General features: G+C 37.5%; 1 long non-coding RNA gene across 1 annotated transcript in view; it reads left to right on the top strand.

Annotated features, from left to right (window-relative positions):
* Positions 1–820: 820 nt before the first annotated feature.
* LOC131277167 (uncharacterized) overlaps positions 821–11,544 on the top strand; it is a 147,391-nt gene continuing 136,667 nt past the window's right edge. The window contains exon 1 of the long non-coding RNA XR_009184331.1: positions 821–897. This is a non-coding gene — a long non-coding RNA (uncharacterized lncRNA). The remainder of the gene's footprint in view (positions 898–11,544) is intronic.

Below are 11,544 nucleotides of genomic sequence, written 5' to 3'. Positions count from 1 at the left end.
TTCAATATACTTTCTAGCAAAAAATAAACTCAAAATCAGTAAACACTACCTTGCTCACTAAGAATTTTGTGTCACCAAACTTTTTTTCCTATCCCTCCTCCCCCCTTTTTTTTAATTTGGGAGAGGGAAATCGATAAGCACTATGTTCTATTTTTGTTGGCTGAGGCCAAACATATAAATTGCCTATGTAGTCAGGAGCTGGACAATGATGTCATAGGGCTACCTATGTTGATGAAAACAAAGCTTCAAGAATATGGTTCAGGGAAGCAGACTTGGCCCAATGGATAGGGCGTCCGCCTACCACATGGGAGGTACAAGGTTTAAACCCTGGGCCTCCTTGGCCCATGTGGAGCTGGCCCATGTGCAGTGCTGATGTGCACAAGGAGTGCCCTGTCACGCAGGGGTGTCCCCGTGTAGGGGAGCCCCACACGCAAGGAGTGCATCCCATAAGGAGGGCCGCCCAGCACGAAAGAAAGTGCAGCCTCCCCAAGAATGGTGCTGCACACACGGAGAGCTGACACAGCAAGATGACGCAACAAAAAGAAACACAGATTCCCGGTGCCATTGATAAGGATAGAAGCAGTCACAGAAGAACACACAGCAAATGGACACAGAGAGCAGACAACTAGGGGGGGAGGGAGAAATAAATAAAAAATAAATCTTTAAAACAATATATGGTTCAAAGTTTTTTGAAGTTCTTTGAGACCTTTTGGTGATGGTAGCTGTACTGTGCAAAGTTGGATTCTGTGGTTATAAATAGCCTCCCCTGGCATGCATAAAAAGTGGTATGACCTCCTGGCTTAGCCGGACCTGGAACCAACCTCCAGATAAAAAGGACAACCCGTAAGGCCATTCTTGATGTTCTTAGAAGCAACTTGGCAATGCAGATCTTGAGATGTGAGTAGAAAACCCTTCCGTTGTTAGGGGAGAGAGTATTCCTTTTGATTCTGTTCTTTCAGGTGCTATTGCCTTCTTTGTTTTGCTGAGCGACTGGGTGAATTATAATTATGTCATTATCCCTAATTGTTATAACCCTGCATGTTCAGTATTACCGTTCCTATTTTATGGATAAAATGGAGACAAAGGCCTAGTTTCACTTGGCTAATAAATGATTCACTTGGCATTAAAACACCCCTTACCTGTATCCCTTTTCCAACCCCAACTCCAGCAGAGCCCTGGCCTCAGTTTTCCATTTATTGGAAATTACCCAAAAAAATTTAACTGTATAAGTTGTATAAAACCAATTTACTGATAATCTGAGCTTGTAATAGCAACAGAGAGCATTTTAAAATTTAGCCCTTGTACTAAATTAGCCTTCATTTCTAAAGATGCCTTTGAAGTTGTTTGAACATTAAGTTCTATTGAGTGAAAATAAGAATACAAAAAGTGGCAATTGAATCTTTAATTTCACTTGGATATTTTGTGTTCTTTTAAATATTTTCATGATTTTAACATAGCTATGTTTCATAGGGGATTTCTTCAGTTAATTTTCCTTTTTTTAGCATGAGTCAGTGTTCATTTTACACACACTGATACCCTATTGTTTTACAAAAAAAATCTTATAAGGATAATTGCCTTACTCTGTTGACAAATTGTTTAGCCTAAATAACAGTGCCATCTGCTGAAAAGGACGAGTGAGTCACAGAAAACTTGTTGGCTATACAGGGCTGATGATTTAAAGTGAAAGATACCAGAGAAGGAGAAAATAAACCAAGACCAAATCTAGAAAGCTTCAGGATACAAGAAAAAGAAGAAAAAAAACACAAAGCCTTGACATGCTATAAACCAGAGCATGTTATCAGAAATCTTGAAAATTTTAAACTCTTCTGACTGAAATAATAATTATTATGCAAGTGAAGCAAGCTTTTAACTTTTTAGCTTTCTCCAAAATATTCTGATTGGAAGAGTGAGGATGGTATTTTTTAAGAGATCAGGATGAGGAGACATTGATTAGTATATCCTCATAGTGCTTGAATTTTACTGATGTATTTGTAGTTTGTTAAAGGCATATCAGACAAGCAAATTCGTTTTCAAAGTAATGCCTTTGAAATAAGTTTAAATATTGTGTTGTTGCTTCCCGTGATATTTCTAATTTCTAGTAGTCTCTTTTCTACCCTGTTCCAATGAGGGATCGGCAATTAATGACTGGTGTTCTAAATGTGAATGGATGCTGTGATTGTAATGAAAGGTTTGCCTTAAAATGCTTTTAAATAAAAAGAAATCGTATATATCCCTGCTTATTGCCATTAAAAAGAAAGTTAATCAAGAATGGACTAGTGATGAGTGCATTTCAAACATTCCATGTCTCCATTTTAAAGTAATATAGTTCTGGAAATACAAATGAATGCTCTGCTACCTCAAAAGAAATGTACAATAATTTTGACAATGCTGCATAAATCATTGTAATTTTTATTCTTTTAATATATTTCCCTACACAAATCTTAGGTGTTCTTATATAACGTTATGCAATGCCAGTATCTAAAGGAAAACTAAAGATTTAGAAAAAATACTCCTGAATTCTACATTCTTTGTCTATCCTTTTTATTTTTAATACTTATAAAGCAATCTACAAGCTTATTCTTTTCATGCACTCTCCCAGTTCTCTCTCCATTTTTCAGAGTTGAGCTCATCTGTATTTTAGAACACATAACCATTACAGACTACATTGTTACTCTTATAACTTACCTATGGTCTTAAGTGTAGATAATACTTAATTTTCACTACCAGTCTTTAAATCAGTGTCACTCGTTAAGTCATTGGGGATGTCTAAAGCTTATTTTCTGGTATGTTACTAGAGAAAGTATCATGGTAAAATATTTACTTAGTTTTGGCATGTTCAAAAGATTGTTTCTGGTCTTAATACTTAAAAGATGATTGGGTGCATATAAAATGCATGGCTCACATTTTCTTATCTGAGTATTATAGCTTGCTGGCATGAAATATTGCTTTTGGATAATTTGATGACAATTTGATCTTTCTCTTATATTTGACTTTGAATTTTTGCCTAAATGCTCCCTTTTCTCCTTCTTTCTTCTAGTCCAATAGTTATACTAAAATATGTCTCAGTGTTGGTAGTTTTGTTTTATTTTTTTTTTCTCCCCCAGTATGTGGTGTGAATTTTCAATCTCTAGTTTCAGTTTTTTCTTTATATTTCAGGAATATTTTTTTGTGTAGTAGACTAAAGCATTTGCCTGACTCTTTTACATGGGGGGTGGGAAGGAGAGTGTCTCCTATGTATTTACTGGTTCTTTATCACTAATCTTCTATTTCCCTCACTTTTAAAAAAAAATTAATTTATTGAAATATATCACCCACACACAAACATACATAAACAGTAAGTGTATAGTAATAGTTGTGAACTTACAAAACAAACATATATAACATCATATAGGACTCTCATAACTCACCCTACCACCAACACCTTACATTGTTGTTAAACCTTTTTAACTAATGATTAAAGAGCATTATCAAAATATTACTAAAGTATTTCCCCCAACCCTCCCTATTATTATTATCTTTATGACATTTATATATGAACATACATAATCAATTAAGTGTATAGTAAAAGTTGTGAACTTACAAAGCAAACATTCATAACATCATACAGGGGTCCCATAAATCAACCCTCGCCAACACCTTGCATTGTTGTGAGATGTTTGTTACAAATTACAAAAGAATAATGTCAAAATCTTACTACTAATTATAGTCCTTATCTTATACATTTGGTGTGTTTTTTCCCCCAACACACCTTATTATTATTTTAAAAATATATTTTAAATATATTTTTTATGGCAGAAGTTGTAAACTTATAAAGTAATCATGCACATATGCAGAATTCCCAAACAACACCTTTCCATTAACACACCACACTATGGTGGAACATTTTCTACAGATAAGATAATATCATCTAATTGTTACCATGTCCATAGTTTACATTTGGCTCATATTTTCCATATTGCCTCATTATCAACACAGTATATCTTTTTCATAGATGCAAGAATATTATTACTACTAACCACAGTCCATAGGTCACTGCAGCTGTATTTTTCCCATGCTTCTCCACATTCCCAACACCCTGCAGTAGTGATATACATTTAAGGACACTCTTGCATCTGTACCATCAACCACAATATTCATCCACGTCTTGGTTTACTGAGCTATTCAGTTCCTAGATTATTCTCTAACATTCTGTCAATTGGCATTTATATTCCTAGACTACCATTTTCAGCCACATCCCTATTTATAAACCAGCTATTACTATTTTACCATCCATTCTATACATTTCCACACTTTTACAGTAAAGCTAATTAAAACTTTTACATACATTAAACATTAGTAGTTCATCTCAGTCCTTCTCTTATCTCCATTAAGAATCCATCACCTACCACCAGGTCTTAAAGATATTTTCCTACAATTTTTCTAGGAGTTTTATGGTTCTTGCTTTTATTTTAGGTTTTTGATCAATTTTCACTTAATTTTTGGATGAGGTGTGAGGTAGAGATCCTCTTTCCTTCTTTTGACTATAGATATTCAGTTCTTTCAGCACCATTTTGCTGCATGGACTGTTCTACCCGAGCTGTGTGGGTTTGACAGGCTATTCAAAAATCACTTGACCATACATGTGAGGGTCTGTTTCTGAGCCATCAATTTTGTTTCATTGGTTTATGTGTCTGTCTTTATGCCAGTACCATGCTGTTTTTACCACTATAGCTTGGTAGTATGATTTAAAATCCAGAGATGAGGGTTCACTTTTCCTTTTATGATGTTTCTGGCTATTCAGGACCCTTACCCTTCCAAATAAATTTGCTCATTGTGCTTTAAATTTTTTTTAAATGCTGGTGGAATTTTTTCAGGGTTGCATTGAATCTGTATATCAATTTGAGTAGAACTGACATCTTAATGATATTTAGTCTTCCAATCCATGAGTATGGAATGTTCTTCCAGTTATTTAGGATTTTTACATTTCTTTTAACATTGGTTTGCAGTTTTCTGAATACAAGTGCTTTACATCATTGGTTAAGTTTATTCCTGACTATTTGAGTTTTATCTGTCCATATTTTATTTTCACCACTCTTTTGATACTTTTAGTTACTTTTATTAATATAATCTTCATTTCTAGACTCTCTTCCAGGCCTCTCTCTCCTGTCTTTTCAGGCTCTAGTACACCCTTTAATATTTCCTGAAAATCTGTTCTCTTGCTTAGAAATTCTCTCAGTTTCTGTTTATCTGTGAATATTCTAATCTTACCCACATTTTTTGAAAGACAGTCTAGCTGGATATAAAATTCTTGGCTGGAAGTTTTTCTCTCATAACTTAAATATATCAGAGCACTGTCTTCTTGCCTCCATGGTTTCTGGTGAGAAATCAGCACTTAATCTTATTGGTATCCCTTATATGTTATGCATTGCTTTTCTTTTGCTGTTCTCAGAATTCTCTTTGTCTTTGGCATTTGACATTCTGATGAGTTTGTGTCTCAGAGTTAGTCTATTTGGATTTTTTCAGATAGGAGTACGTTGTGCTTCTTGGACATGGATGTTTATGTCCTTCAATAGGGTTGGGAAATTTTCTACTATTATTTCTTCAAATATTCCTTCTGCCCCTTTTCCCTTCTCTTCTCCTTCTGGGACACCGATGACATTTATGTTTGCACATCTCTGGCTGTCGTTTAGTTCCCTGAGACCTTGTTCAATTTTTTCCATTCTTTTCTTCTTCTGTTCTTTTGTATGTTCACTTTCAGGGCCATTTTTTCAAGCTCACCAATCCTTTCTTCTGCCTTCTCAAATCTGCTATTATATGATTCCAGTAAAATTTTAAAATTTCATTTATTGCACCTTTCATTCCCATAAGATCTGATATTTGTCTATGTATGCTTTCAAATTCTTCTTTGTGCTCATCGAGTGTCTTCTTAATATCCTTAATCTCTTTAGTCATCTCATTTACTTTATTAAGATTTGTTTGAACATCTATGATTAGTTGTCTCAACTCCTTTATGTCATCTGGAGGCTTTTCTTGTTCCTTTAACTGGGCCATAGCTTCCTGTTTTTTAGTGTAGATTGTAATTTTTAATTGGTGTCTTGGCATCTGGCTTACTAGAGTATTTATTCTGGATGCAGTTTCTCTCTTTAGTTTAGGGCTTCCTGCCCTTTCTTCCTTGCTGGTTGTGCAGTAGGAGCCAAGGATGTAATTGGTGCTATAAACTGTGGAGGTTCAATCTGCTCTCATTGCCCCAGGGATGGATGAAGCTTCTTCCAACTTTCTCCTTTGCCAGAGGTAGGTACCGAGTCATAGCTGTGTGGAATAATCCAAGTCGTGCAGTCCTAGACTATAGTTGCCCGGAGACCTGATGAAGCTTCATTCCCCTTTCTCCCCTGCCTGTGGCAAGGATGGAGCTGCAGGTGTGGGCAGCAATCTATGCGGTGCGGGTCCAAGACGACCACAGTTGACCCTGTAGACTTTTAATTATTCAGTTTGTGCCAGCCAAAGTTACCCTCAGTTACCTGGATAGACTGGTTCAGGGCCTGCCAGCCTCCTCCCTGCCAGAGGTGGGCCTGAAGCCTAGACTAGGGCTGCAGGCTGATCCTGGTGAAAGAGACTGGTTCCTCCTGTCACTGTGGATTTTCAGTCAGCCAGGCTTCCCCTCTGGCTGGGGGTAGAGTCAAAATGGCAGCCACTGGCCTTTTTCCAACTTAGACAAATTCACACCCCAGCTGTTCCTAGGGCTATTCCTTGGCCATCCGAGTCTACCAATCAATAGCTGAAATGGGCTACCAACCATCTCCTCCTTCCCTGTTTTTGGGAAATGGAGCTTCCAATTCCCATCACAGAACAGCTTCTGGGGTGGTGTCCTACCACCAGAGGAGGACAATCACTGGCCTTGGCAGCTTGTCTGGCAATTTCCCAAAAAACCTGGTGCAGATCCCTGCATCTTCCTCCCTGTTGGAGGTGGCACTGGGACCTAGGCTAGAGCTGCAATCTGGCCTGGATGGAAAGAAGCTGGTCCCCACCAGCACTGGGATTCTCAGTCCGCCCCACTTCCCCTCATGCCAGGCGTGGAGTTAAGATGGCAGCTCCCAGCCTCTTTCTGACTTGGACAGGCTTCAACTTTAGCTGTTCTGAGGATTATACTGTAGCCCACTGAATTTACTCATCAGTAGCTGAAGTTGGTGCCCAACCATCTCTTCCTCCTCCGTTTTGGGGAGGTGGAGCTTTCAATTCCAGCTGGGGAACAGCTCCCGAGGTGGCTTGTGCCTCCAGTGGAAGATGGGCACTGGCCTCTGGGACGTGGAGCCTCTACTTAGGAGTCTTCTCTGCAGACGGGCCGTCTCCTCCTTCCACTCCCCCAAGGACATTGCAGGATGCTCTTCTGGCCTTCTGGAGCCCCAAACAGGTGCTTCAGCTAGCTCCAGAGAGCTCTGGGTGTTTGCTAACTGCCCTGTAGCAGGAGCTGATTCTAGGAGCTCCTTACTCCGCCGCCATCTTGCTGTCAATCCTGTTCTTTCACTTTTACTCAATTATATTTGTAATCCTTTCTTCATTTCCTTGTCATTTAAAAAATGTCTCTTTTCATTACTATTTTCCATGCAGCAGTACCTCTTGTTTTCCTTTGTTCTTTTCTTCCTCAGAAATTTAGTTTGCACTCCTGGATATTTTTAATTCTTTCCTGAGTTTTGCTGTTTCTTTTGTCAAATCTTCCTTTTGTCCAGCCATTTCAGTGCTGCATTATTCTAACTCTGATTCATGATGTTCTTTTGTAGTTCCTATTGTTTTCTTCCTTAATTTTTGATTTAAATAAGTTGTACTAAAAAAAAAAACTACTTTGTGTGCATGTAATTTTGTTGCACTTTAAGTATCTGTAGGACCTTTTCCTGCTCCGTAGTCTCTGTTTTTTTTCTTATTATAGCTTTGTATTGGGTTTTGACCAGGATCCATATATTTTTTTCATTTTCAAATAAAATTTGTGTTCCTGTAGTTCTAAGAGAATAGATTGTCCAAGGTAGTTTTTCTTTACTTTTTAAAAAATAATTTATTTATTTATTCCCCTTTTCCCCCCATTATCTGCTCTCTGTGTCCATTCCCTGTGCATTCTTCTGTGTCTGCTTGTCTTCTCTTTAGGTGGCACTGAGAATCTATCTGGGGCATTTTGGAGTGGGAGAGAGGTACTCAATCTCTTGTGCCACTTCAGCTCCCTGGTTTGCTATGTCTCTTATGTCTCTCCTCTGTGCCTCTTTTTGTTGCATCATCTTGCTGTGCCAGCTCTCCGCTCAGGCCAGCACTCCTGCATAGGCCAGCACTCCATGTGAGCCAGCTCTCTCCTTGGGCCGGCCAGCTTGCCTTCACCAGGAGGCTCTAGGAATGGAACCCTGGACCTCCTATATGGTAAACGGGAGCCCAGTTGCTTGAGCCACATTCACTTCTCCAGGGTAGCTTTTCTAGCATTATCAATCTAGAGTGCTCTTTTATTATTTTGATTAATTTATAGTAAATCCTATTTCATATATTTTGAGCTGTGCCTCCACTGTTCCCTAATTTTTATTTGAACCTTCTCTTTTATATTCCCCTATTACTGCTGTCCTCCTAAATTTGTATTATACTACAAGTGATTATTCCTCAGTAATAAGCTTTGTTCTGGTAGAAAGTTTGTTTATTCATTCAAACAGTTGACAGTGTCCACAACACTGTAACACTTTCATTTCTTACCTTAGTCCTTTTGTGCTCAGTCATAAATTTATGGATGTGGAAATACTAGTAGATATATAACACATATGCTCTTGTTCCCTTTATTAATAGCTAGTTAAAGAGCTTACATATTGAATTTAGGCACCCAAGTAATTCTTAAGGATAAAAATATTATTTAATATTTGGCATTTAATATGTTTAAATGATCTTATAAGTATTCTCATCAGATTGGTTAAATCGTATCTGTTGGAGAACCAAAATATAAGTAGCAATACAGCCCTCATCTCTATCTTATTCTTTTGGGGCAAGGGTGAACAGAATAGAGGAAGGAAGGTGAGAAGAGAATGGTCCTTGATTACTTTATAAATTATATTTGAATGGAAACTTCTGTCTGAAATGTTGTTTGGGTGGCAATAAGTAGAATGTCTTAGTAGTCCATATAATATTTTTTTGTTTTTTGTTTTTTTAAATAAAATAACTTTTCAGGGGCTTTAAAGATTCATTTTGATTGTTTTATTTATTTTTTGGTTGTTTAGGTTCTTTTCGGTATGCTTTACTTCCAGGTATTTCTAAATGGGTATAGGAGGTTAGCATGCTTAATTTTCAGAATGTTTATGCAATGATTCAGGTAAGGAAATTGCCTTATTTGGTTTTTCAAATCTTGAAGAGTCATGCTTACTGTTGGGGATTGAATCATGTCCTACAAAAAAGGCAGGTTGAGCTCCCAACCCCTGGTCCTGTGGGTGTGAACCCATTTATAAATAGGACCTTTGAAGAGGTTATTAATTACGGTGTGCCCACATTGAATGAGCCTGGGCCTGAAGTCAATATGGCTGAAGTCCTTAGATGCAAAGGAAATTGGACATGGAAAGAGGGAAGCAGTGAGGAGCAGCTGGAGGCGAGAAGTCAACAGAACCCAGAAGAGACAGGAGACGACACCTCCATATACATTGTCATGTGTCAGAAAAGCCAAGGAACCCCAAAGATTGCCATCCAGCCAAAGGATACCCACCCAAGGAGGAAGCCAGCCTTCTAGCCTCTGAGACCATAAGCCCACGGATTCCTATGGTTAAGCCAACCCATCTCTACAGTATTTGTTTTAGCAGGCAGGAAACTAAAATGCTATCACTCTTCTCCAGGAGGAAAAAATAAATTGCTGTGCCTGAGGGTTGCAAAGGGGTCTATAAGGTATTTTAGAGACTCCAGCAGAGATGAAATGCCTAGCTATAGTACCACAAATTGTAAGTCCAAGATAAGCATTTTTCAGCATTTTTCTTGAATATAAAATACTAATAAAAACCCATGTTTCACAGTCTAGTATAAGCAAACTCACAATATAGCCACACTTAGATATAAACAAATAAATGCACATTTTCCCTAAATACAGTGTTTTTAAAAAGTAGTTATAGGTATTCTCTGTTTATGATAATGATGTATCTATAGACAGTATGACTTAAGTTAAAACAAATGAACAAGATTTTTCCTTTGAACTAATATGCTATAAAGAGATTCAGTGTTTAAAAATTATTAGAAAATAGGGAAGCAGCTGTGGCTCAAGCAATTGAGCTCCTGGTTACTATATGAAGGAAAAAAAAAAAGAAAAAAAGGCATCCCAGACCTGCACGGAGAGGTGCAAGGCCCCTGTGTGGCATGGGTGGTGCAGTGATGCACCGAAAAGACAATGATGGAAACCAGATAAAAAAAATTACCAGCATAAATTAAAACTGTAGATTAGTCAACAAATATTACACATTTGCTGTCTTAATTCACAAGCCTAGAAATATCTGATGTGACATAAGATGAATATTTACCTACTTTGAATATATTAACCTTTCTGGGTAAAACGTTTTCACCACATTTTAATTATTTGCTAAAATAACAACTCTAGACATTTTATAAGCAGTAACATTTATTAGCATGACTCCTTATGTTCCTCCTGGAGTATTCCCTTACAGGGGTACCTTAGAAAGGTAAACCACAGAGGTTCATTTTTTTCCTACATATATCCCTAAATAAGAGTTTTGATAAACCACATTAAATACTCAAGGGACCAGGCTGATGTGACAGCCTTGAGGGAAAGAAAAATAAAATTCAGCCCATCAACAAAATCACAGTGCAGCCCTATATTTAGGCCTTAAACTATCTAGAACCAATCTTACAAGTAGGTTAACTAATAGCAGCCACCAATTTAAGCTTGGAAGAATGAAGGAGCCACATTGACAGAAAAATTACCTCCACTTTTCCAAAGCACACAACTCTTTTGTTATTTTAGGCAGATTCAAAGTTCAAGTGGGAGCTAAACTCATGCAGGAAACACATACTAAGAGCAAAATCAAAACATCTTACCCTCATAAAAACATAGTCAAATGGGTGGTTAGCTAGACACTTCTGGAAAGCAAAATAGCCAGCCACTAGCAAATTTTAAAGGATTAAGTTAGAAGAATCTCATGCAAGTCAAGTGAGGTACATAATTATTAATAGAAATCTTCTCTAAACATGCTTGGGAAAGTCTAGCACGGCTTATCCCAATAAGGAAAAATGTGTGTTCCCCAACCTTGCTATAATTAGAATGAGAAAAAAAGTGCATATTATGTCACCTTGCTTTTAATATATGTATTCACTTAATTCACTAATTTATTCAATCATTCAACACATTTATTTAATCGCGTCATTTAACATGTATCTATTGAATATTGACCATATTCCTGGCACTACACAAGGCAGTGAAATCATCAAGGGAACAGCAGGCCTAGCAGTGAGTGTCAGACCAGCTTATAATAACTGTGAGCTCTAGTGTGAGCTTCTAATAACCCTCATCACATATCAGCCCAGTTCCCAGATGTCAGGGGCTGCTTTTATGTTTCTCAG

The sequence above is a fragment of the Dasypus novemcinctus genome, chromosome X (genome assembly GCF_030445035.2).
Source record: "Dasypus novemcinctus isolate mDasNov1 chromosome X, mDasNov1.1.hap2, whole genome shotgun sequence".
NCBI classification, from domain to species: Eukaryota; Metazoa; Chordata; class Mammalia; order Cingulata; family Dasypodidae; genus Dasypus; species Dasypus novemcinctus.
This window is presented reverse-complemented; position numbering and strand designations above follow the sequence as displayed.